The sequence below is a fragment of the Leopardus geoffroyi genome, chromosome B2 (genome assembly GCF_018350155.1).
Source record: "Leopardus geoffroyi isolate Oge1 chromosome B2, O.geoffroyi_Oge1_pat1.0, whole genome shotgun sequence".
In the NCBI taxonomy this organism is placed as follows: Eukaryota; Metazoa; Chordata; class Mammalia; order Carnivora; family Felidae; genus Leopardus; species Leopardus geoffroyi.
Genome location: NC_059332.1, coordinates 88478824 through 88505729, shown reverse-complemented (window position 1 = coordinate 88505729; position 26906 = coordinate 88478824). Strand labels below are relative to the sequence as shown.

Genomic DNA, 26906 nt, shown 5'->3' with positions numbered 1-26906 from the left:
TGAATATGATCTTGATTTGCCACTATGATGTACATGTTTATGCTTAAATGTTTAAATTATGTTTAAATTATGCTCAGATGTAGTTTTCCTGTTGTAGTTAGTCTGTCTATATGGCAAATCATTCCCGGTCTTAGTGCCTTAAAGCAACACTTTAGTTTCAGTTCTCATATTTTTGTAAATGAATTGAACACAGAAAAATCTGGGTAACTTTTCAACTGGGCTTTCTCATGGGTTTGTAAACAAATGGTGGCTGGCGCTGGTGTTATATGAAGGTCTGATTGGGCTAAACATCCAAGATGGTGGTCAGTTCATGCTGGATGTCACTTGCGAGCTCAGCTCGAGCTGTTGACCAGGGCATCCACATGTGGCCTTTCCATGTAGCTCTCTCATGTAGCCTCTTACAGGTTCTGAGAGGAAGCATCATAAGTCCAGTATACCAAGCAATGGAGGGGAAACTGCAAAGCTTCTTATGACCTACTTTGAAAATCCCAGGATCTCTCTTTGTACCATTCTATAGAAAAAGACAAGTCACTAAGCCCAGGCAAGAAGAGGGGAACTAAATTCCATCTTTTGTTGTGAGAAGCAGTGTACACATACAGAGAGTGAAGAAATGGATGGTATTTAGCTTGAACTATCACAGCTTTTTAGGGGTTCTACTCTCTTCAAAGATGCACACATGTCTCAAAGTTAAAGTGAAAAATTTCAGTGAAAGCACTTTTGCCTTTTGATATAAAGAGGCCCGAAACCATTTCACTGTCTCTGGGTTTATCTGCACTTGAGGCAGAGGAATAGTAACAAAACTCACGAATGGAACTTCTATCATTTCAACTGAATGTAAGTATTGCCAATAATTTTATGCCCTGCCATCGATGTGGCGAGTATGGCAAATATTTAATAAACTCTGAAACACCAAGAAAAATAGTTACCTTTGCTTAACCTAGAGTAACAGACTGCTGAACAAAGTGGATGAGGAATCAGATTTCTTATTTCATTTACATCTCCATGGAGCAAATATTAATAATCCTAGTTTGCAAATGAGGCTCAAAAGGTTAAGTGATTTTTTTTTTTGCTTTAAATTGCACAATTAATGAGTAGTAAAACTGAGATTCCAGCCTAGAGACTGCGCTTTTTTCACTACACACGCTGCTTCCACGAGAAGTGAATAAACACTGTGTAAACCTGTGGAAGAATTGGAGGCAAAAGAATGGAAGGAAGGCAAGAATTAGATGCAGTAGGAGCTGGGGATCACCGCACTGAGAAACTTCTGTTTTCTGCTTAGTTGTTCCAACAAATATTTTCTACAACCCTATATCGCAGTGATGGGCTTATAGCAACAACAGTCTGGGAAAAATTAAAAAAGAAAACAAAGGCATAGATGTGGGGAGCAGAGGGGGAGAGAATAATGCTGTGGGGGTCATGGAAGCAGCAGCCGGGATGAGGCGCAGAGTGGCTGGAGATGGTGTGTGGGAAATACACTGACAAGGGAAGAACAATGAGATACATGGAGAGATGGGAGAGGTGACCCCTTCTCTCCCTCAGTGCTCTCACCCCTGTTGCTGAATAGCCTTTTGGGCCTGTATAGAGCTTGAGGAAGACTGTGAAAGAAAAGAGAAGAACATCCATGCTGCCGGTTGCATGGCACTCTGATTTTTTTCTCTTTCCACTGTTTGAAAACAAAACAAAACGAGACAGCATGCCCATAGCAAAATGAATTAATTTAAAATTTCAGCAACAGCAAAGAAATATAAGGCAGCAAATGAAACACACTACTTCCCAATTATACAGTATTTTGTTTCTGTTCCAGAATTATGTTTGTAGCTCAATCTTAAAAACAGAGGGAAAATAGTATGAGTCGCAGCAACTTTATTTGATTCATTCTATTTCTCTAAACAGTATATAATTATTTTAAAATAGAGTTAATTTTTTTCCTTAAGAAATCACTTTGACAAAATTACAAAAAAGAAAGGAATATAATGAAAGTGTTAAAAATCACTTATTATGCTATTATTCTTTACAACTGATTTATATATGTTAGTAGTTGAGAGTCTAATTGAGGCAAAATATTGTTCGGAAAGCTTAAAATCTCAGCAAAACCTGCCTCCTAAAAAATCAGGCCAAATAGGCACTTTTCTGTTACATATTTTTGAATAGATTCATATCTTTTAGGGGTTAAGTGGTCTCAAATTATTTTTGATAACACTGATGTACATTTCAATCCATGAGAGAAAATTGCATAGTTGAAAGGATACCAAATTTAATGCCATTCTTTTTCTAATTCTTATCTACGCATTCATCTATATCCATCCCAGCTATTGTGAATAATCACCGCTTACTATTTTATGATCCATGTTTTTTGCTGCAAAGTGCACAAAAGTAATTAAGCCAAATTGAGACAATTATAGAAATACACTATTCAATAACCAAGTTGCCAAAAAAGTTTTACTGTACCCTAAGGAGGCAAAAAAAAAAAAAAAAAAAAAAAAAAAAACAAATTGCCTAGACAGCAGTAATATCATTCCACATGTTACATTTATTCCTGCACGCCAGCCAAGCTCAAATTAATTGTACTGATGAAACTTTTCTTCTTGGAGAAAATTAAAGATATGCTGTTGTCAACACTCGAGCACAACCTTGGCGACACTTAAACGCAGGGAAGGGTGTGACATCCTGGCCCGGCTGCCTCGCGCTAATTAATCACTCTGGTATTTAGGGCCATTCAAGCAGACACATTAATGGGGAATAATTAGTGTATCTTTGTTCCAGCTCAGCTTTGCACACCAGACACTCTTGGGGAGAGAGGGGAGTTTGCAGAGCGTGAGCCATTAGCACGTGCATAGTTTCACTTCTGTTCAGCAAGTTCTTCTGAGATTGAGAGAGAGGCCAAATTAGCAGACGTGTGACTGGGGTTAGGACACCCTTCTGGAAAGAAAGACCTCTGTTTGGGTCTCAGCTTTCAGAAGCAAGTTGTTAATCCAGATACCGAATCTCATGAAATACAATTAAACCTCAGGGAAAAAAAATAATAATTTCAGGAACCAAAACGATGTCTTTTCCAAAGTATAGTGAATATACCTATTTTTCTTTATATTACTTACGTGTATTTATAGATCCCATAAACTCAACAGGCAGAAATTTCACATTTTTCCTTATTACTGTTGCTTTTGTGCATTTTTATTTAAAATGGATTTTTATCAACAAATAGTATTTATAAATTTTGTAATTAAATAGTGTAGACCATTTAACCTCTCTGCAGTTAGTAAGAACTCTCTGCAAATACTCCCTATGGCCATAAAACTTAATTTGTTTCTTCTGATAGGAATCAGAGTAGAAAATTCAGACAAAGTCTCCATATACAGTGTGACCACCACAGTACTGATTAAATTTTGTCTCGGTTTATACTGCTGACTAGCTTCACTGTGTACTTTGACTCAGTTAAGGCACCATTTCTTACCGCATATACTTAAAAACTAAAAATTAAATGTTGACATTTACTAGATTGAGAAACTTTCATGATTTTGTCTCACTACAAATAAATCAGAGAGAAAACCAACTGATTCATCAGAGCTCAGATTCTCCTGGATTAAACACCAGCTTTACTTTAATACATAGCTTTCTTCCCTCGCCAGACAAAAACATCCGATTTTTCCACAAATAATACTTTGAACACCAGATTTTATTCTGATGCTAAACTATTTCTGAGCTTTTTACGAGTAACAGTTTGCTATACAAAGAACTAATCTAAACACACTGCAAATAATTGTGTGAATATATGTATATACATTCACATAATCACACTTATTTTAATACCATATGTGTGACCGATCCTTAAATACTTTTTTTCATTTTTCTGCAATTTTTGTAAGGGAGGACTTGGATTATCTAAGTATGTTTGCTGTGTTCGATGACTACTTTCTACATTTCATTATACCTAGCGCTCTCCAGCTTTGTCCCTTAACAGTCAAGGCAGGAGTGATTGCTGTAGCAGCACAGAGAACATTCCCGCAAATTCCACACCCTCTGTAGGAAGGTGCAGACCCCTGATCCCCTCATTTTCAGAGGGCAAGGGAACCACGTGGAAGGGCAGGCCTGAGAGGGTGAGGAGCTGATGCAAAGGGAGACCACACAATGAGAAGATAGACCACACTCCGGACCCGGCTATCCTTTAGTAAGGAAATTCCACCACTGAAATACAAAAATGAAATGAGCGTGGGGCATCTGTGAGTGGGTTTAGTCCTATTAGCAGCACATCATATAATATAGTATAAAGGAGGAATTTCCTCAGCTGGGATATATCATAATTTGGGATACTGTTTTACCACATCCACCTTCTAGGCTTTATAAAACCAGGATATTGTTAGGCATAATGCTCTTGAATTTGTGCTGGTGGAGAGGGAGGGGGGGGGGGAAGCCAATCACAAAACCACACATTCTTGCAATTTCTTAGAGGCGAGAAATGAATCTCTCTTCAGTCTCCTCCGAGATACTAAATTACTGCCTACGATAAGCCCAGATGCCATTAGAAAGGCTTCCATCCTGGGAGTGGGTCCTCCTAGATCTTTGAAGGTGCCTAATCCTCATTAAAGGCAAACCCTGGGCGTAGGAGGGGCTGCGCCTGCATCAAGGCACCTGGCGATGACTAAAAGCGCTGGCCCCATGCGCGGCTGCCGCTGAGCAGCAGAATGTAATTTAGTCGCACCAGCAGGAGCAGGGGTCAATGATTTTATATTAATGGGGATCACGACAGTTCTAAGCTGTGGCGTGCTTTGAAATAAGTGTTGTACAAGGCGGCAAAGAGAGCTCGGCTGAGGAAATGAGCTGTGTCACTGTCTCCTCATGCCTTGCAGCAAACACTGGGATGTTTTTAGTTGCTACAGACTCCGTACCATCATAATATTTTATAAACAACAATTACCTATTTCACTTTGAAAAACTCAAACTCTGAAAGTAAGGCTGCTAAAGATGAGGAAATTCCTTTCGAATCCAAATAGGGTCCACGTGTGTGGCCAGGGAATGAGCCATGGATGGGGTGCTCAGAGCTGAGAACTAACTTATATGAATAAGTTTACGCGCACTACGGGTAGTTGTTGTGCTATTATTAAAGGACGATGTTTCGTTACCATACCTTGACAGGCTATCAAAGTGTCCACACCTAAAACAAAAGAAATGGAGAAGGAGTTAGAGACAATGGTTTTAAACTGTGGTCAGTACTGGATCTTTGTCTGCAGCTGAAAATACTATTATCAGAACTTATCCAAAATTTCTCTAAAATATAAAATTATTCTCAAACATCTTTTCAGGAATACCAGGTTTAAACTTCACATTAAATTTTCAGCAGATCACTATTAATCTTTTTCCAATTAATAACTGGCTCTGAGGGCAAGGAATTATTTCTGTCAGCATCTCTGAGAGCACGGAAAAGAAGCAAAATAAGAGTTTTTCTAGACCTCAGGGATGGTCTAGGCGTGCATTGTATATAAAAAATAATACAGGTATAACGAGGAAGGAAGTTTAGATTTTCCACATTTTCAAAATTTCTTTTGAAGTAAACAGGTCAGAAATACCTGAGACAAGAGGGGTAAACATATCAGCTCTTCCATATGAGACTGATTAGGGAGAACTCTTTCATTAAGTGGAAATCAGCTACCCAAGAGTTATAAAAACATTCAGCTGTGAAAAAGTTGGATATGATGATCAGAAAAAAATAGTCTATTCTTATAAATTTCCACTCAGTAAAACAATTAATTTTCAGTATTTCTCTCATGCACAAGAAGAGTCCTGGCTGGTTTTTGGGGTAAGTGAACCACTACTGGAAAACAAAGTGGTACCATAGGACATTGAATTACACATCATCTGAAAAACACTTTCTATAAAACACAATCCAGGTTCAGCTAGCTTATTAGAGATATACTTTTCCAAACATGATCTGTGAAACAATAGTGCAATGACAGATGTTTTGTGCAAAAGCTCTCATACATTCAGATAAATATATAAAGATTCTACAGTCAGATATGTTTAAGAAACACCGCATTGTATAAGAGTTTTTTTTTTTTTTTTTCATATTCCTGGAGAACATCAGCATATTAAAGGCTCTGAGAAGTCCTGAAATAAAGATTCTCTTTAGTTTCCTTCAGATCTTTATCTATCCAACTAATTTTATTATTACATCCCTCCACCCCCCTGCCCTGAACCTATTAACATCCCCTTCTCTGAAACATACTTTGGGACATGCTGTATTAGAGTCCACTGAGCTTGTGAATATGAATTTTTATTAAGTGGAGCTAGTAGATGTTATCTCAGCCCCAAGTTTATTCCCTTGAACATAGGAACTGGTTAATGTAAGATCTGGGTTGTTAATTATCAGTTAATTAAAATCTCAGACTTTCAGAAAGTGCAATAATCTACATGGTATTTATAAATTAATATGCAAAATAATTGGAGGGATATTCTTATTCCCAGGAACAAAAGGGCAGAAAACACTAGGATGTTTCTCTCTATAAATGTGAAGAATGAGAGTAACCAAAGATTGGGTTTTGATGTGGAGACCTAATTAATTCATCATACTTCAAAATAATCTGGAATATGGAATGATTTGGATATTCCAAGAATGGAGGAGACACATACAGTTTTGTTGGGATAATCCAACCCAGAACTGGGCTAGGTGAATGGGGCACTCATGCACAAAATATAGGGGACAACACAAAACTCAGTAACCAAGATATATAATATTTTAATCAATATTTAAAAATAAAATTTATACAAATAAATCAAAAACAAAATATCAGCATTTTAAACAAAGACAGGATTAGTGTTACAAATGGCTCAATACAGCACTGGGAATAAGAAAATACCAGGAGACAAATGGCAGGAAGAAAGAGACACTTAATTGGGAGTCCAAATTAGTTCTGATACTTTCTGCTAGTAAATAGCCATATACTTTAGAATAACATATTAATATACCATGTCTCTGTTTATTCATCTAAGGAGAGAACAGAATTTCTTAAACTGTTCTGAGAACAATTTGTTCAATGAGATGTTAATAGGTTTTCAGCAAAAAACAAAGACGGGTAGTAATTTTGATATCAACCATGTTTGAGAAAAGCTGTATTGAATTTGGTCAGATTTCTTTGCTACAGGACTTCCCAGAATTTTTAACATTCTAATATATTTTGTGACAGTCTTATTAGAAAATAGAGTACACAACAAATAGAACATTTATTATCATCTTGTACAGATTATGCAAAATGTTAAAACAAATGATCAAAGTTCCATGGCGCCTGGGTGGCTCAGTTGGTTAAGCGTCCAACTTTGGCTCAGGTCATGATTTCGGGGTCTGTGAGTTCGAGCCCCGTGTTGGGCTCTGTGCTGACAGCTCAGAACCTGGAGCCTGTTTCAGATTCTGTGTCTCCCCCTCTCTCTGCCCCTCCTCTGCTCACACTATGTCTCTCTCTCTCAAAAGTAAACATTAAAAAAAATTAGAAAAAATGATCTAAGTTCCCTCCTCCCTGTAAAACTTTAAAATTCTAGGGATTTTTTTAGAGGTTATGTGTATACAGGAAATAGGAATTTAATTCAAATTAAAACTGTATTGAAAAAATACTTTTAACTGTGTTTACAGAAATCTGTTTCTACAAACATTTATAGCATAACAAAGTGACTTCATATTCAAGTTCCCTAAAACAGAGGACCTACATGTCTTCAACAGCCAAAAATAAATGTTATGGTAGATTAGGACTGAAGTTCTAGTACTGGAACCTTACAAAAGACATGTGAAGAATGGAAAGTGAACATTGTAGAAAAAATGACCACCATAAGTAGATGAGAGTAGGTGGGAAATGTTATTTTATGGGAACACATATTTTTTTATTAATTTTTTTTATGTTTTTACTTTATTTTTGAGAGAGAGACAGAGTGCAAGTGGAGGAGAGGCGGAGAGAGAGGGAGACAGGATCTGAGGCAGGCTCCAGGCTCCGAGCTGTCTGCACAGAGCCTGACATGGGACTTGAACTCATGGACTTCAAGATCATGACCTGAGCCGAAGTCAGACACCCAACTGACTGAGCCACCCAGGCACCCCATGGGAACATATATTTTTAAAGATGCTTCAGTATATGAAATTTAAGAATCAGTGTTAAAAAGGACTGTCAGTCATAAAGCCCCACATACATATGCACAAATAAACAGACACAAACATGTAAATTATATGTATCTGAACAAATGGGTATTAAAGCTTGAAAGGGGTATTTTTTCACAATTGAATAAATTTATTCTCTAAAAATAATACGTTTATTTATTTATTTATTTATTTATTTATTTATTTATTTATAAACTTTTCAAGTACAAACCTCGAACATGTGAAAGACATTCTAAGGACAAATATAACAGGATTGCTAAACCCAAGCTGACTAAAAGTGTACTCACAATATACTCCTGCATAAAAATAAATAAAATTCTCTATTATCACAATAGCAACAATAATGTACACATAATAGATTGTGGATGAATCAGCTATTCTAATTCTAGTTCCAAAAGAAAACAATGATTCATTTAAAAGTCAATGTTTTGTCTGGTGTCACATTGGGATACTGCTGATTCCAGCATTAAAATATAAGGCATCCACCGAAAAGGGTATTTTTTAAAACATATAAAAATCCCTATACTCAGAGGTGATAAAATAATGTCACTCAAGAAATTATCAATGGCTTCCAAAATGCTTTTGAAAAAAATGATGAAAAACAGAACTATGGATTTAATAATACATTTAGCCAGGTTTTATTTATTTTTTTTTTTTGAGAAGCTTGTTATCAAGTAGACTACTAAATATTGTACAAAGTGCCTCTTCAATCCTGTGTCCAAAACAAATTACTGAATTGGAATTTCCATGAATCTAATAGATATTATTTATCTTTAAACTTTGTGAGAAATGCAGGTGTTTTCTTCTATAACTACATGCCAATATTGTCAACCTATGACTGATATATAACATCTAATGTTTTCAGCTTATTCTCTTAAACACCATTTTTAACAACCTTCAATTCCAGAGGACCTGGAAGTCAATAATCTATTGACTCGACTAGATTTTTATGGTCTTCATCCTTGTGTCCCCACTCACCTGTTTACACAGCTTACCTTCCTCAGTTAGTTCTATTTACTCCCCCACATACACTTCAAATTCCCTCACTCCTTTTCAATTCATTGTAGCAAATAGCAATACAACCAAACTGGTTAAATCCAACTCTGTCTCTTCCGGCACGTACATTTGTACTGAGTATGGCTGGAGAAACACACACACAAAATGCTTCCTGAACTCACATTACATTTATAATCACAAATCTCAACTGTGTTCTGGGTGCTCAATGGTACTATAGTTCCATTCACTCTCTCCATCACCTACAATGATGATTTATTCAGATCACCTCCTCCTACAATTCTCCAGTATTTCCTCCCTCATGTTCGCTCTCAGCAACCACCCTGCTTTCTATTTCACTGAGAAAACAGAAACTTATGCAAGAGAATTTCCACAAGCTTATTGAATTTTCTTAATTCTGGCAATCTGCTTTTGACTATATATTCTGCCTTTTCTGCTATTACTGTGGAGAGTCTGGATTTGGTCCATTGTTACCTCTTTGCCATTATCACCTGTCCCTTCCTTTCCACTGCCCCCAACCCAGCTCATTATGTTATAACCACATTGGCCTTTCTGTTGCTCCTCCAAAAAACGTAGCATGTTCCCAACTCATGCCTTTGAACTGCTCTTTCATTTGCCTCTAATAGTTTTAGCTTGAATAGTCACATGACTTGTTTTCTTCTTTCCTTCAGGTCTTTAGTCACCTGTCACCTACTCAGTGAGCAATTCCCTGAATATCTTGTCTAAAATTGTACATACGCAGGGGAGCCTGGGTGGCTCAGTCAGTCAAGCGTCTGACTTTGGCTCAGGTCAAGATCTCACCGCTCATGAGTTCGAGCCCCACGCCGTCTCTGTGCTAACAGCTCAGAGCCCAGAGCCTGCTTCAGATTCTGTGTCTCCTTCTCTCTGCCCCTCCCCTGCTTGTGCTCTCTCTCTCAAAAGTAAATAAACATTATAAAAAAATTAAAAAAAATAAAATTGTACATACACACGTACACACACTGACATACTCCCTATATCACTACTCTGGCTTTTCTCCACTGCTTGTATCATTATCTCACATACTACATACCTAAATACTATTTTCTTTGAAATACAATTTGCATATTATTTTGTTTATTATATATTTCACTTATTTAGAGTGTAAGCTCCACAAGGGCAGGTGTTTCTTCTTTGGCTCTATTCACTGCTGTGTCCCCCACACCTATAATAGGGCTGGAACATAATAGGTGCCTTGAAACATACTTATTGACTGATGATTTCATTTGAGTTTAAAGCAGTCATCTAATTATAGTAATTAAATAATTCACTCAATATACAATATCCTACAAAGCAGTGTTAGAAGCAATATAAGAGAACCTCAATTTTTTTACTTTTGTATTGCCTCTCAAGTTTTAGAAAAATATGATCTTTTGCAATACAAAATTTCTATTTTTACGTTATCAAACATGCCTATTTATTCTTTTCTGGCAACCGGATTTCCATTTTTGTTTAAGAAGGTTTCTCATAGAAACCCAGGTTGAATATGTAATCTAAACTATATGTGGAGATTCTTTTTCAAACCATTTGGAATTTATTTTGTACATGCTATATTATAGCAGTCCAATTTATTGATTACTTATCCTATCTATATAGACTCCTATTTATTTAATCTCCCATATACAGCTTAAATCATTTTATCTAATTCCCATAATAGTTCTGTTTGGATTCCAAATGCAATTTCATTAAACTTAATAATCAATATTTAAAGAATTGACATTTTTACCATATTAACTCAAGGCTAATAAAAGAGTTGATTCATAATTCTCTAGTTTATGCTCCTCTTATCAGGTTTTGGGTAGATTTCTGTTGCTGCTTATATTTTGTAACAATTTCAATCACAATGGAATTGTATTCCTGGGTATGGATAAAATTCAGACATAAAACAATCTTTTTCTAGTGACTCTTCACTCCAATTTATAAATTATTAAATATTTCACATATATAAAAGAATGCACAACCAAGCTAAAAAAAATGAACCTTTTTTTCCAAAAACATTTGAAACTCCCTGTATTCCTTTACATGCATAACTAACCCTTGTCTTCCAACTCAAAGGCATCCACTTTCCCAAATTTTGGATTTATTAATTTTATGGCTCTTCTCATAGCTTTATGATGTTTCTACTTATGGGTTAGATACATTGCTTAATTTGAAATGGATTCAAACATTTCTTAACAGGAATAATACCACATGTATTTTTCTGCAACACGGTATTTTTCAGTGTTTGTCACTCATATTGTTCTGTATATCTGCAATTCCTCAAGTTTTCACTGAAGTATACTATTGCACTATAGTATTGCACTACATTACAATTTCCTTAGGCATTTTATAATCATTCTCTGTGGATAGATATTTAGCATATTTCTAAATTTTTGTCATAAATTATAATGATGATTTTGCTTTTACAAATAATTATTTGATGAATATTATTTTATATGTGCCCTGGTTGACAAATGTATATATCCATGTAACTTCAAAGTCAATCAAATTACAGAACATTACAATTTCCTCAGAAAGTTCTCTCATTATTCTTTTCAGTGACAGCCATTGCTCCGATTTCTATTACCATAAATTAATCATGTATGTTCCTGAACTTCATATAAATTAAATCATACAGGCATGCCTGGGTGGCTCAGTTGGCTAAGCGTCCAACTCTTGATCTTGGCTCAGGTCATGGTCTTGCAGTTTGTGGGTTCGAGCCCCATATCCAGCTCTGTGCTAAAATGCAGAGGCTGCTTGGAATTCTCTCTCCTCCTCTTTCTCTGCCCCTCCCCTGCTCATGCTCTCTCTCTCTCAAAATAAATAAACATTAAAAAAAAAAAAAAAAAGAAACATATGGTGATATAACATTTAAAAAGAAATCATATAAAAAGTATTCTCTTTTATGTCTGGCATTTGTATGTAGCTTCATCTTAGCTAATAATAATAACAATTACAACAATAATAACAATAAAATAATAATAATTTTAAAAGATTTTTGGAAGTCTTAGTAATTTGTTGCTTTTATAGTGCTGAGTAGTAATCCACTCTGTGATTATATCAGAATTTGTTTACAAATTCACATATTATGAGCCATTTGCTGATTTCAGGTTTTAGATATCATGAATAAAGCTGCTACGTATACCCTTGAACAATTACTTTATGACTATGTTTTTAATTCACTTGGGTAAATACATAGGATTGGAATTGTCAGATAACCTTCCTAGGTAGTTCTACCATTTTACAACTCCCGCCCTCAGCAATTTTTTTTTTTAATTTTTTTTTTCAACGTTTATTTATTTTTGGACAGAGAGAGACAGAGCATGAACGGGGGAGGGGCAGAGAGAGAGGGAGACACAGAATCGGAAACAGGCTCCAGGCTCTGAGCCATCAGCCCAGAGCCCGACGTGGGGCTCGAACTCACAGACAGCGAGATCGTGACCTGGCTGAAGTCGGACGCTTAACCGACTGCGCCACCCAGGCGCCCCCGCCCCCAGCAATTTAAGAAGGTACCTATTGCTCTGAAACTTTGCTAACAATTGGCATTATTAATCTTAATTTTTTGATGTTCTAATGACTGTGAAGGAATGTCCCATTGGGCTTTAATTTGCATTTCCCTGATGGAAAACAATTTTTGATAAAATTTTCATATTCTTAGTAGCTTGTACATCCTATTTTGTGAAAGGTTTGCTCAATATTTTTAAAACTTATTTTAAAGGGTAAAAGCCTTTCATTTTAAAGGATTATGGTTTTCTTTAATTTTTAAGTGCATTTTACATATTTGAGATTCATATCTATATTTAACCCAAGTCTATGTGTTGGTTTAAGTCAAAAATCATCTGTATATTGCAAATGTTAAGTAGTCTTGATTTTAAATTTTACTATTTTCTGTATTCTACTTTCTTAATTTCTATTTTTAACTTTAGGATGGTCTCTTTCTACTTTATTTTGCAGTTTTTTTAATTTGTAAAATAATTTATAATCTTTTTCTTTTTTATTTATCAAGATGTTAATGCATTTTCCTTTGCTAGGACTTTTGCTATGTCTTTACAATTTTGTCATAAAGTGATTTTTTTCTTTTTGTATTTTCCACAAAATGAATGCATTTTTTATATTTTTATTATGCTTTATTTATTTGGTAATAATCAATAATGAAACCTGCAAAAAACTTTTTTGTTTTAAAGTTTTCAACGTTTTCTTCTGCCAAGTATGGTCAGATTTTTGCAAATTTTTCAGAGCACCCAAAATAAGTATCTTCCCTTTTCAAGAGACATAAACTCCAATATATAGAGAATACGCAATTTATTTTGTATGACAATTTTTTTTCCTATCTCTCTCCAAACCTGATAGAGGATAATAGAAATATCCGTTTAAAAACAGATTCAGCTATTTTGTGCCTTGTCAAATACAAGATCATGGCATATCACCTTTCAAACTGGAGTGTGTTATCAGAGCTTGGTATCTTTCTCATTTTCAGGCTTTTAACACTGATTACAATATGTCTAATATGACCGCTGACATTTTACCTTCTTTACTTTTGTCTAGTGTTTCTTTCCCCATCCCTCCTTTTTTTTTTTGTCTTCTAATGAGAAAATTCAGTCTGTTTCTGCTTAGTGTTGTTTTATAAATTTGACTTTGTTTTGATCTTAATTATATATTTCTTAGGTACCAAATTTTATTTTGTTTTCATTTGACCCATTTTCTTCCCTACTTGTAAATTTGAAAGTAATACTACAAGTTATCATGTTATTGATATTATTCTCCTTTTCTTATTTACATAATCAGGCATATATTTCTCTATCATGATTAGAAAAGAATATGCTAGATATTTTCCCCACTCAGATGCACTCTTATGTACATCAAAATGCTTTACTTTCTTTTATCCAAGACTTAGCCCCCACTGCAATAAGATTAGCTCAGAGGAATAAAATCCATTCCTTTCACTCTTCTCTCTTTTTCTGCAGAAAGAAGAGACATTTGGAAAAATTTTACTTCCTTACTTCCTTCCCCAGCTTATTCTCATCTTCAACCGTAAATTCTATGTTTTGTTGAGATGGTTACATATTTCAAATTTGATATTGTTATTAAAGTTTCCTTTACAGAATATCTGTCCTTTCTCAAGGATTTTGATAGAGTGTTTATATTATACACTCCCATTATATGCATTATATAAAGCAAATGGTAAATTTGGATGAAACAGTATAAGTTTTACTGATCCCAGTATCTCCCCTCTTCTTTCTCATCCCCTTGTTGAGGTTTCTCTAGTGTTCATTTCATTTAGAGCTTTGAGTTATTCCCACAGAAGCGGTACATGGGTATATTAGTGATATTCTTGTATATCTTGCATATATTCAAGTATCTTTCTCCCACCCTCACAATTATATAATAATTAATATAATAATTAATTATATAATAATTCTATATAATAGAATTCTTTGGTGGGCACATAATTTCACCAGAAATATGCATTTTTCCAAAGTTAGTATTGAAAACCTGAGCACTTTGGAATCAAAAGTCTAAGCTTTTAACATAGCACTATTTTCCTCTTTATATCTCTCTCCTAATACCTTTAATAATCAGTTATAAAATGATATAAAATAGAATTGCAATGTCAACAAAATAATAAAACACTAATAAATGATTTAAACCAAAACATGAAATCACCTAAAAATAATTTAGTTTTATTACTAAACTTTCAGCTTTATATTAGTATATTACATATAGTAATACAAAATATACTATACTGTACAATGTATACTATATAGTAGTATAAATATAATATCACATTATCATATATTATAAAATATATACTTCATTATTATATTATAGTTTTTATTTTTGTGTTACTGTAATTTTCACAATATTATTTGAATAAAGAGACCTAAATTTCTCTTAGATATAAAATTTTAAGAAGTATCTATTCTTTGTGCTAAACAAAATCTGAAGGAGAAATTTCCTGAAACTGATATACTATTTAATAGCAAAATGGCAAAATGATCCTAAAGTTCACCTGCGAAATTTACTTGTGAGAATAGATGTATTAATCAGCACTCATACTTCATATCATAATCCAAAATTATTCCATAAGAATAAAGGTGTTTGGTGATAAAATAAGAACTAGAGGAAATTCTATCAGTTTACTTTTCAATTCTCTAGATGGGATCGACTCCAAACATAAATGAAGAAATCATAATAGAAAACTCCAAGGATTTGAGTTTGGTCAAAATTAAGTATGTCAAACATATATAAAAAATGAAAAGGCAAATGATACTTGGGAAATTTATTATAAATATAAAAATACATCTATAATATTAATATATAATAAATTCTTGTTAATAAATAAGAAAAAACCTAATAGCTCAGTAAGCTATTATGATATGAGAAGGATACAAATGCTTAACAAGCATATGAAAAATATTCAACCACATTTTCAGTCAGATTAATGCAAATTAAAACAAAATACTCTCTTCATTCATTATCAACAAAAATTTTTCTACTAATCACTTTTTTTTTCAGTATTACTCACAGTAGGGTAAGGGGAAACCAAGAATTAGGCATAGTCTCAAGGTACTACTACACATTTCTATTGAGATAATTCTGTTGGATATAATTATGTTTTATGTTCACAGTTACATTTTTGGGAATTTATTTTGGGGATGTATGTGGTGAAGAAAAAACAAAAATATATGAATGAGAATATTGATTTTAGCATTAGATAAAGCAACAAAACACTGTAAATAACCTCAAACCCTGAGTGTGGGAAGGATTAAATGTATTTTGGTACAGACATTTGTTGAAATATCATAGAGACATTTAAAATATTTTAGATTTTTAATATGATGGGAAATTAATAAAAACTAAAGCTAACTTTAAAAAATGAGAATATATGCTCAGTATTTAGACTTGCACTTTAATAAAAACAGTATATACAGAGAAAAAAGACAATATACTAAATGTTAGCAATGCTTCATACTCAAGGATGTTATTAAAGAGGTTTTCGTTTTTCTTTTTAGACATTTTTCCATATTAGAATTTTGCTACAAAAAGCCATTCTTTTATATCAGAAAAATATTTAACATAAAAATTATCAATACAAAGTGATTAGTGGCAAATCATGGAAATAGATCAGCATCTAGAACATATTAGCTGTTCAAAAAATATTCATTGAATGGATTAGCACTCAATATCAATTCTCTTAAATTTTGTTGTCTTTCCTCTTTCTCAACCTTTTGTTTCCTTATACTTTTTTTCTATACCCTGATCTTAGATTAACTTTTCCACACTCTAACTGCTTTTGTAATATTGCTCATTGTTTGTCATCATTTTTGTAAATGATTTAACTAGCAACAGTAATAAATGGATGAATTTTGTATTTTGTGCTGATATTATCAAAGATGAAAATCACAGCCCATTTTTGTGTACATAATTCAATGTTCAGGAAAAAAACAACAACAGAAAGTGCCAAAGGGAAAACTGAGGCCAAGGGCCAAGTATAGTCAGAGAATGTATAGGTATTTTGGAAGTTTTGACTCTCTAAGGAAGATGGGATGAACCACTGAAGTAAAATATCCTGGTATCTGAATTCCTAATCTTTATAGAATAAAGTGATGAAAGAAATAGCAATGAAGAGTGATACCACAGGTTGAATGTTTCTGTCTCCCTAAATTTATATGTTGAAACTGGTCTCCAATATGATGATATATGATGCAGACTAAGACCAGTAAGTTTTAATTTTTTAATATGATCAATTAGAAGTATTTTGCTTTGAGCTTGACTTTGATGGAAAGTTAAACTACCAGATTCAAATGGATTATAGAAAGGCATGTAGTTTTGGTCTTTCCCGTTTTTTTATTTAAGAATGGCAGAACACCAGGGCTGCCTGGGTGGCTCAGTTGGTTAAGTGTCTGGACTCTTGATCTCACCTCAGGTCATGATCTCGTGGTTCACGAGTTCGAACGAATTCCACATCAGGCTCTGTGCTAACAGCGAGGACCCTGCTTGGGATTCTCTCTCTCCCTTTCTCTGCCCCTCCCCTGCTCATGCTCTTTCTCTTTCTCAAAATAAATAAATAAAACTTAAAAAATTTAAAAAAATGAAAAAAACGAATGGCAGTATACCAGAATTTTCTGGCTTTGGGTACAATAGATTAAATATATCCATAAAAGCAAGTCCCCCACCTTGCCAAAATACAAGGCAGTTTGGGAAAAATAATCCTTAGAGATGTTTAGAAATTTTCTTAAGTGTCTTCAATAAAATCATAGCTAAAACATGAACATTGAAGTTTACCTCAGACAAAAAATATTTATCAAATGTTTTCGGCCCCACTTACCAAACACAGATAATTGATTTCAGTGCAGATGTGGTTTTTGGCAGTGCCTAAGCTGCAAATTCTTAATTATGTAGGAAAGTTGAGCCTGAAAAGTAAAACAAAGAAACATGTGCAAACTAAATGTCAAATGTAAAAGTAAACTTGTTTTATGGAAAACAATTGGTATTTCTCATTTTATCAAAAAAGAAGCTTACAAACTGATCCATATACTATTTCCTTATAAATATAAACCCCCCACAATCATTGCCTTTGGTTTTTCCCTTAGCTGTTCAAGTCTGAATTTGACAGATGTTGATTAAATGTGTCTATTCCACTTACAAAAAACAGATTCTTTTAATTGCTGGAATATACCAACAGATATTCATAACATTATCATTCCATCACAGTACATAATGATATTTCTTTTAACTATCATGTTCATGTTGATATACTCTTTAACTTTTTTTCCCCATTTATACTGGTATTACTTAGGCAATGTAATATGCTATAGTGGTTTTAAACTCAATACTTATTAAATTAATTCCCAGTTGTCTTCATAAATACTCTAGAGTATTAGAAGGCTGCATACTACCTAAGCTATAAAATAATAATAGGAGTATCTAGTGAAATACCTTTTATATTTTGCAAAATTATTTAAGACACTTAATGCCACCTGATGGCATCTTTATAGAAGATTGCTACTTTAAAAAGAATCTAAAAATACAGTAAAAGGCAGGAATATTTTAATTTTGTGTGGCATGCATCAAGTAGAAATATGACTTACAGCTATATTTCAAAGATTTCAAAATATGCCCAATTTTCATCCCTTAATAATACTCCTGAAATAAAAATCTCAAAATATTGTATAAAACCTTACCCTTTATTTAAAGAGGGAAATGTGCTGGTGTATGTGTGTATATGTATAAGCAACCTAGAGTGTGAAAGATTGTGAGAGAGAAAAAGAAAAATAGAGCAATGGAAATCTGAAGAAAATAAACAGAGAGAAAAAGAAGTCAAATGAAAAAAACCATTATATCCACTTGTATGTAGGAAAATTAAAGTCAAAGCAGATTAAACAAACACAAAAAAAATCATTGCCTAATTCATCTGTACATTTTATTTTATTTTATTTTATTTATGCTTCTTGACAGAAGTCAGAATTTATCACTAAATGACCCAGACACTGGCCTAATATAACTTTTCATCCTGTCTTGAAAATTCAACAATCCACAGGTATCATTAGACTTGAATCCTTTTAGGGCCCAGAAACAACAGGCATTCCTTATGTTGTTGAAAAAGAAAAGATTCACCATGAGTCAAAAAGGAAATGAATGTAGAAAAGAGGGCAAGGAATGTCACACATACAGCTTGCCACCGTTGTTGGGCCTATTTTCCTTCCATTGGGTCAGTGACCTCAGTGCTCACTACTGTCAAGTAAAATGGTCTGAGCAACACCTGTTTTCGCCAAACCCTTGACCCTTACTCAGCTGGCGGCATTGACAGGACCTCATGAAGTGCATAGTAATGGAATCAAGGAAATGGGCAGCTGCCAAGGGAATTGAGCCATACTTTTTGACTAGCCACTTAAACAGTATCTCTCAACTCATTTATAATGGAGAGAAATGCATTTTAAAATTGAAGATAGTATTGCTTAGCCTAAAAAGCTTTAGATTGAGTTTCAAGATATCACAGCTTTATTTACTGTCACATGTCAGCAAATAACCTTGTAAAATATTTGAGCTTTTCTGCAAAAGCAGTCAGATTTTTTTTTTTCATTCCCAAGATTTATTGTGGTAAATATTGCTTCTACTATGTCTATGATAGATATGCATCCCGATTTATTTGGCCTCTACCAGGGATCTTGTTATTTCCCCCACTAAAATAAGAAAGTCCAGTTCTATTGGGGCATCTCCTGCTGTCATTTGTGACCTAGAAAAGGCAACCACAAGGGAACTTTTCAACAGGTTGGATATTTTATGCCTTTATTCTCTTATCTGGGCAAGTGAATTTCTAAATCTGGGCACAGCTGATATACTAAGATAATCCCTTCAGCAACAACCCAAGGATATCTTCAGTCTCCTGGTCTAGATCATATTTTTCTTGAATTCCAAGTCTTTCTATTTCTTGGCTTATTTCTTCATCTGTCTTTCTGTTACTCTTGTGAAACTAAGCTTCTTACTCAGGCTACTTTAAAAATTGTCTCTTTATCTTAGGTTTTCAGCAGTTTTCTATGTAGTACTTGTTTTTAGGTGGTTTTGTTTTTGTTTTGTTTTGTTTGTTAACTCTACTTGGAATTTACAAAGCTTGTGGATGTCTGATACAATTTTTTTTCTGTCCAGTTTGGAAAACTCTAAACCAATTACCTCTTCATTACTACAGAAAAATGGGTTATGCCCCATTCTTTTTCTCTTATCCTCCTATAACTTCAATTACATATATGTTAGACCAGTTAGCCACGTTTTGCATATTTTTTACATTTTTACTTATTTTCTATCCTTTGTTTTTTCTTTGTTTCAGTCTGGATATTATCTTCTGTCCTCTCTTCCAAATTGTTAATTCTCTCTTAAACTGTGTCTATTCTGCTGTTAAGCCCATCTTTTGTATTCTTAACTATATTTAGTATATTATCCACTTCCAGAATTTATTTTTCTATTTTCAGAATTTTTATTAGATTATTATAATTTCAAGTTCTGTGAATTTTTGTCTGATATGACCAATATCTAAGTTTCCTATAGATTAGTTCTTTTTTTCTCTACATTTTCAGTTAATTAACTTTTACATGCTTGATAGTTTTTAAAAATGTTTTACGTGAGAAATTAGAGAGATAATTGGAAGTTCTATATGATGTTACTTTCTTAAGAGAGCATTTACTTCTACTACTGGAAAATAATTGGGGTAGGAACTGATCATTTTAATACAGTGTGAGACTGAATTGATTCAGAGGGAAATTTTACTCATTGCGGTGTCTGGTCTATTTCTTATTCACCTGTATTCAGATTTTTGTACCTCAGTTTTAATACATCTCCTAGAGGGAAACAATGAGCCACGTTTTTTTCCTCACAGATTTTATAAAGCTACATAGAAATTCTAAAATTTCAAACAGACAGTTTCTGAACTCTACTCAAAGAAGTGAAAGAATAAATGTTCCTCGAAACATATATGAAATACTGAAATGCTGTTACTTAATCATTTGAATTGCTGCAACTATTTTATTTACTTTTTTCAGACTCATCTTTGCAAAAGCAGGCAGACTACGTATGTGGCATATGGACTTCATTTTTAGGATGGCTAAACTATCAAGAAAACACACTAGTTTGGTTATTTGGGTCTTATGGATACGGATGTAAGTCCTGGGCATGACTTATATAAGGTACATGACATAATTTATCTAATAAATATTTAAAAAGTGACTTCTCTCTCAGGAAAGCAGTCTTTTGAAAATAAATAACAATATTTTTACGTTAAACAACTATTCCAAATTATGATGAAAGAGAATTAGAAATGGAGAAATTAGAAAAGACTACAAAGAAATTAAGAGCCTTCCAAATTGATGTCTTAGCAGCAATATTGCAAGAAAATCCTTTTTTCTAGCTCGATATCATTGCATCAGGCTCAATAACCTCTCCCTGCATAGGAAAGGCTGAGATCAGAGAGAGAATAGACAGGAGTAGGTAGGGGCCAGCATCAAGCAATTCTCCAGCCAAGGAGCCAGATCCTCAGCCAGCACTCTCACCTTCACAGCCAACTTAATTAGAAGACCTGAAATGTGTTCAATAGGGCCTAAAACTCACCCTTTCAGGAATGAGGAAGTTTGACTTTGAGAAATAATGCAAAGAAGAATCAACACAAAAAGCAGCCTGCTGCTGCATTGGGAAAATAAACCAGGGCAGATTAATATAGAGCAGAGGACAAGAAAAAAAAGTGTTAACTCTGCCACCATTACAACAGACTAGTTGTGTTTTCTTAGAATCTCCTACTCAGTAAGTGCCAGAGTGGAAATGAATTTACAGAAAGACCAAACTGTATGAAAAAGGCAGTAATGACAAAACAGCAGCAGAAGCTATAATCGAGGCAAGAAATCTTGAATTTAGAAACTGAAGTTAAAGAAATACAGTGGAACCAGAGACAATATAAAACTAGAATGTTTTTAGGGGCACCTGGGGGGCTCAGGTCATGATGTCACAGTTCCTGCAACCGGCTCACTGCTGTCAGTGCAGAGCCAGTCTCTGCCTCTGCCTCTCTCTCTCTGTCTCTCTCAAAAATAAAAGATAAAAAAACTTAAAAATATATATAAAAAAATAAAACCAGAATGTTCTTGGAGATAGGATTACCATGAGGTTTTTTGGTTTTTTTGTTGTTTTTTTTTTTAAGAAAAGGAAGAAAGAAGCAGAGGTGGAGTTTTATCTTTAACTGATCACATTAGTACACTATTAAAATAAATCGCCTGTTCAAAATGAACTGTAACTCTCTAAAACACAATTATTTTAAAACGTGTCTTAATTAACTTTTGAAAACCCAGATATAATATCATTTTCATCTTTCTCTCAAGATAAAAGCTTGAGATAAATGAATTGAGTGCCTTTAACATTTTTAAGACATTTTTTATATATTTACCATAGACATTCTAGTTCCAGAAATTTATCTTAGCTTCTCGTAAAATACAGAGGTTGTGACAAAGAGATGTTCTTCACAACATTGTTTATGACTCATTCACTCACTCAACAAAAATTTCATTGTACTTTCAGTGAGCCAGGCAGTGTGACTGCTGTTTAGAAAAAAAAACTTAAATGCCATTAAAAGAGTAATCGTTAATTATGGTACAGGCATATGATGAGCCATTATGCAGTTATTAAAATGATGTTTATAGAATATTTAATGACTTGGGAAAATGTTAATGATTTAATACTGAGTAAGAAACACGCTCACAAAATAGCACTCACCATATTATCAGAGACATGTAAAAATTGCATTAAAAATAAAGGAATACTCCAAAATGCAATAATTTATTTAGGTGACGGAATGATGGATGTTCTTCTACCTTGTGTTGCTTTTTATAAGAACATGTACTCATTTTATAATTGTTAGGAAATAAAGATTCAGATTTTGGTAAATTAGAAATATCAGAACCGGACCCAATTAACCACCTGATCAGAATTTTATTCCCTAGGTGTAAAGATTTGATTGAATTGAACAAAATCAGGATACTCAGACAGCTTTTACAGACATGCTTCCTGCAAGGCACAATGCTTGGGTTTGTGGATTACTTGTACCCTTGTTTCACATTCTTAAAACAGCTTGTATTCTTAATAGCAAGCAGATAGGTTTAAGGTGTTCTGTTAAAAGGGGCACCTGGGTGGCTCAATCGGTTCAGTGACCGACTTTCTCCTCAGGTCATGATCTCGAGGTTTATGAGTTGGAGCCCCGTGTCGGGCTTTGTGCTGACAGCGCAGAGCCTGGAGCCTGCTTCAGATTCTGTGCCTCCCTCTCTCTCTGCCCCTCCCCTGCTCATGCTCTCTCTTTTTCTCTCAAAAATAAAGAAACATTAAATAAAAAAGATGTTTTGCTAATAATCAAAGCAGGTTTAACATGTTTCTTATATCAATTTATGGATTTCTAATTTACACACAATTAAATGCACCTATTTTAAGTGTACATTTTGATGAATTCTGACAATTATATACAGTAATGCAACTACTCTAATAAAAGTATAGAATATTTCCTTGATCCTCAAAAGTTTCTTTCTGTTGTGCTGCTTTGTAGGTAATTCTTGGCCCCATCCCTGGCATCTGGCAAATACTGACCTTTCATCAGATTTGCCTTCTAGAACTTCTCCCATTGGATACTCTTTCCTGATTTGTAGAAGATTAATTGATCATATAGTTGTGGGTTCATTTCTGCATTTTCTATTCTCTTCCATTGATCTATGTGTCTATTTTTGTGCCAGTACCATATGGTTTTGATAACTACAGCTTTGTAATATATCTTGAAATCCAGAATTGTGATTCCTCCCGCTTTGCTTTTCTTTTTTCAAGACTGCTTGGCTATTTGGGGTCTTTTGTGGTTCCATACAAATTTTAGAATATATGATCCTAGTTCTTAAAAAATGCTATTGATATTTTGATAGAGATTGCACTAAATCTAAAGACTGCTTTAGGTACTATAGACATTTTAACAATGTTGGTTTTTTTTCCAATCCATGACTATGGATTATCTTTCCATTTCTTTGTGTCATATTCAATTTATTTCATCGGTGTTTTATAGTTTTCAGAGTACATACAGGTCTTTCACCCCTTTATAAGGTTTATTCCTACATTTCTTGTTATTTTTGGTGCAATTGTAAATGGGATTGTTTTCTTTTAAATTTTTTTTTTTTTCATCTTTTTTTTTTTTTTTTTTTTTTTTTATTTATTTTTGGGACAGAGAGAGACAGAGCATGAACGGGGGAGGGGCAGAGAGAGAGGGAGACACAGAATCGGAAACAGGCTCCAGGCTCTGAGCCATCAGCCCAGAGCCCGACGCGGGGCTCGAACCCACGGACCGCGAGATCGTGACCTGGCCGAAGTCGGACGCCCAACCGACTGCGCCACCCAGGCGCCCCTGGGATTGTTTTCTTAATTTCTCTTTCTGCTGCTTCATTATTGGTGCACAGAAATGCAACAGATGTCTGTACATTGATTTTTGTATCCTGTGACTTTACTGAATTCATTTATCAGTTCTAGCAGGTTTTTGGTGGAGTCTTTTGGGTTGTCTACATATAGTATTGTGTTATCTGAAAATAGTGTAAGTTTTACTTCTTCCTTCCTGATGAATGCTTTTATTTCTTTTTGTTGTCTGATTGCTGTAGTCAGGACCTCCAGGACTCTGTTGAATAGAAGTGGTGAGCATGAACATCCTTGTCTTGTTCCTGACCTTAGGAGAAAAGCTCTCAGTTTTTCCCCATTGAGGATGATATTAGCTGTGGGTTTTCATATATGGCCTTTATTATGTTGTTGTATGTTCCCTCTAAACCTACTTTGTTAAGGGTTCTTATCATAAATGGATGTTGTCCTTTGTCAAATTATGTTTGTACTTTGTCAAATGTCTATTGAAATGATCAAATGGTTCCTTTTTTTATTTAAAAAAATTTTTTTTCTAAATGTTTTATTTATTTTTGAGAGAGACAGAGGCAGAATGAGAGTGGGTTGGGGCAGAGAGAGAGGGAGCCACAGAATCCGAAGCAGGCTCCAAGCTGCCAGCACAGAGCCCAATGTGGGGCTCAAACTCACAGAGCTGTGAGATCATGACCTGAGCCAAAGTCAGACGCTCAACCAACTGAGCCACCCAGGCGCCCCTGATCAAATGGTTCTTTTCCTTTCTGTTACTGATGTGATGTATCACATTGATTAATTTGTGAATATTGAACTACCCTAGCAACCCAGGAAAAAATCCCACTTGATCGTGGTGAGTGATTTATTTTTCATGTATTGTTAGATTCAGTGTATTAGTATTTTGTTCAGAAATTTTGTGTCTATATTTATCAGGGATATTGGTCTGTACTTCACTTTTTAGTGGAGACCTTATCTTGTTTTGGTATCAGGGTAATGCTGGCCTCATGGAATAATTTGGAAGTTTTCCTTCCATTTCTAGTTTTTAGAATAGTTTCAAAAGAATAGGTATTAACTCTTCTTTACACGTTTGGTAGAATTCATCTATAAAATCATATGGTCCTGGATTTTTGTTTTATGGGAGTTTTTGAATACTGATTCCACTTCTTTGATGCTTATCAGTATGTTCAAATTTTCTATTTCTTTCTGTTTTGTTTTAGTAGTTTATAGGTTTGTAAGAATTTATCCATTTCTTCCAGGTTGTCCAATTTGTTGGCATATAGTTTTTAGTAGTATTATCTTATAATTGTTTATATCTCTATAGTGTTGGTTGTTATTTTTCCTCTCTCATTTGTGATTTGATTTGAGCACTTTTTATCTTGATAAGTCTGGCTAGATGTTTATCAATTTTATTGATTTTTTTCAATGAACCAGCTCCTGGTTTCATTGATCTGCTCTGTTGTTTTGTTTGTTTGTTTTTGTTTTTTGTTATTGTTGTTAGTTTCTATATCATTTATTTCTGCTCTAATCTTTATTATTTCCTGCTTTCTGCTGGCTTTAGGTTATGTTTGTTGTTGTTGTTTTTTCTAGTTCATTTGAGTGTAAATTTAGGCTGTTTAGTTGAGATTTTTTTGTGCTTCTTTTTTTCAGGTTTATTTATTTATTTTATTTTATTTTTATTTTATTTATTTATTTTATTTTATTTTGAGAGAGAGAGCACAAGCAGGGAAGGGCAGAAGACAGGAAGAGAGAATCTCAAGTAGGCATCAGGCTATCAGCGGAGAGCCCCATATAAGCCTCCATCCCATGAACCATGAGATCAAGACTTGAGCTGAAATCAAGAGTTGGATGCTTACTGACTGAGGCACCCAGTAGCCCCAAGATTTTTTGTGGTTCTCGAGGTAAGTTTGTATTGCTATAAACTTCCTTCTTAGGAACACTTTTACTGCATCCTAAAGGTTTTGGACCATTGTGTTTTCATTTTCGGTTTTTTTTTTCTGTGTACTTTTTTGTTTATTTTTATTTCCTAGTTGACTCATTTATTGTTTAGTAGCATGCTATTTAACCTCCATGTATTTCTGATCTTTCCATATTTTTTCTTGTGGTTCACTTCCAGTTTCATAGCATTGTAGTCAGAAAAGTTGCATGGTCTGATTTCAATCTTGAATTTTTTGAGGCTTATTTTGTGAGCTAATATGTGATCTATTCTGGAGAATGTTCCATATGTACTTGAAAAACTGTATATTCTGCTGTTTTAGGATGGAATGTTCTGAGTATGTCTGTTAAATTCATCTGGTCCAGTGTGTCATTCAAAGCCATTTTTTCTGTGTTGATTTTCTGTTTATATGATCTCTCCACTTGATGCAACTGGAGTGTTAAAGTCCCCTATATTATTATATTATTAAAGATTACTTATATATTTGTTATTTCCTGTATTATGTATTTGGGTGTTTCTATGTTGGGTGCATAAATATTTCCAGTTGCTTTATCTTCTTGTTGGATTATCCCCTATATTATTATATAATGTCCTTCTTTGTGTCTTGTTACTGTCTTTGTAACTGTGGTTATTTCTGAAGATTTTCTCTGATCTTTTCTTGTGTTTCACTCTTCCATAGGTTGTTGATTTTCTTTATTGCTATAAATAGGTTTCTTTTCTTTATTTTTGTGTATCTATTATTGGCTTTTGATTTGTGCTTACCATTAGGTTTGTATATAACATCTTCTTCATATAGTACTCTACAATAAGTTGATGATCATTTAAGTTTGAGCCCATTCTTTTCCCTCTCCTCCTCACATTTTAGGTATATGGTATCACATTTTACATCTTTTTACTTTGTGAGTTCTTTGACTGATTTCTCACAGAAATATTCAT

General features: G+C 34.1%; 1 long non-coding RNA gene across 2 annotated transcripts in view; it reads right to left on the bottom strand.

Moving 5' to 3' along the window:
• The window catches only part of LOC123608760, a 279816-nt gene that overhangs the window by 130485 nt on the left and 122425 nt on the right, over nucleotides 1-26906 (bottom strand). For both annotated transcript variants that reach the window (XR_006717427.1, XR_006717426.1), the window contains exons 2-3: nucleotides 17472-17556; nucleotides 5123-5149 (exon numbers count right to left, since the gene is read on the bottom strand). This is a non-coding gene — a long non-coding RNA (uncharacterized LOC123608760). The remainder of the gene's footprint in view (nucleotides 1-5122; nucleotides 5150-17471; nucleotides 17557-26906) is intronic.